Here is a 1,268-nt window from a genome sequence, read left to right as displayed (position 1 = left end):
AAAAAAAAGGTTCAGATCTGGTAGGGCCAGCGACTAATAAGGTGAGGTTTCGACCGAGGAAGACCGGCGAATATGAATGGTTTGGCGATGTACGAGGCTCCCACGACACTGGAGAATATCTGACTGGAAATGTAAGAAGATTTCCAGTCAATCGAGGACGGGGAAAAAGAGAGTGATAAATCTACGTTATATTCAGTAGCAGTCACCACATAGGATGAGATGTCGTCTTCAGAAGGAGCGATGAATGTTTCATAAGAAAAAGCGAAACATGACACCAATAAATGGCGGCTTTTGAGATAATTCATCGGAATTTAGCCAAGACGATTTTAGATCTGTTGAAGCCACTAAGTTGACTGGCTGGACATACTAAAGCCTTGACCATATATGATGATGTTGAAACCAAAAGAGAGGAGGAATGCACGTCGAGTGGGGAGACAGGGAGCTGTCTTCGATGCAGCTGCTTCAATACTTGGATAAACAGATGAGGAATCATATATCTTCTCTACAAGGAGGAAGATGCAAAAAGCTAGGAAGTGCGATGAAAGTGTGTTTCGGTGGTAGATAAAAAAAATTCTTAAAGATAATGGAACTCTGCTCCTAAACTTCTTTTGATCTTAAAGTATAGATGCATATTTTGTAATTTTTTATATGAATAAATTTAACATTCATTCAGAAAAAAAAAGAGGTTACTATGGACCGGTAAAGATGGCTGCCACTCCTTAACCAAGGTACTCAAACAAGAAGAGGTTGGAGTCGACAAAGAGTGAGACATCGAGGAAACCAAGACAACACGATCAAAAAATGAGATCTCCGAAGAGACGTCACATAAAAGGATGAGAAGAACCGAGGAAATAAGAACATGTTGATCCTAATATCACAGTCAAAGGCCGGAGAGAGGTCACATAAAAGGATGAGAAGAACCGAGGAAATAAAAACATGTTGATCCTAATATCACAGCCAAAGGCCGGAGAGTGGCTTGACACAAACCAACAAAGATCTAAAAGCCTGCAACTGGGAGGATAAACATAGAAGAAGACGTCGACCAGGCGGTGGAAACTAAGTAAACTCCGAAGATGTGGTGCTTTGGGAATCGTGTTTGTGTGTCTTTTTTTGAACTACCAATAAATTATTGATGAAGCCTTAAGCATGTGAAACAAAGTTATGATTACAAAGAGCTGATTTGGCTATAGCATCATTTGTAGAATTCATACTCCTAGCCCCTAGGAATAAAAACAAAAGATAGAGTAATAAACGAAGATGAGAGGTCT

Source organism: Brassica oleracea, chromosome C3, assembly GCF_000695525.1.
Source record: "Brassica oleracea var. oleracea cultivar TO1000 chromosome C3, BOL, whole genome shotgun sequence".
Taxonomy (NCBI): domain Eukaryota; kingdom Viridiplantae; phylum Streptophyta; class Magnoliopsida; order Brassicales; family Brassicaceae; genus Brassica; species Brassica oleracea.
Note: the sequence above shows the minus strand (reverse complement) of the source record.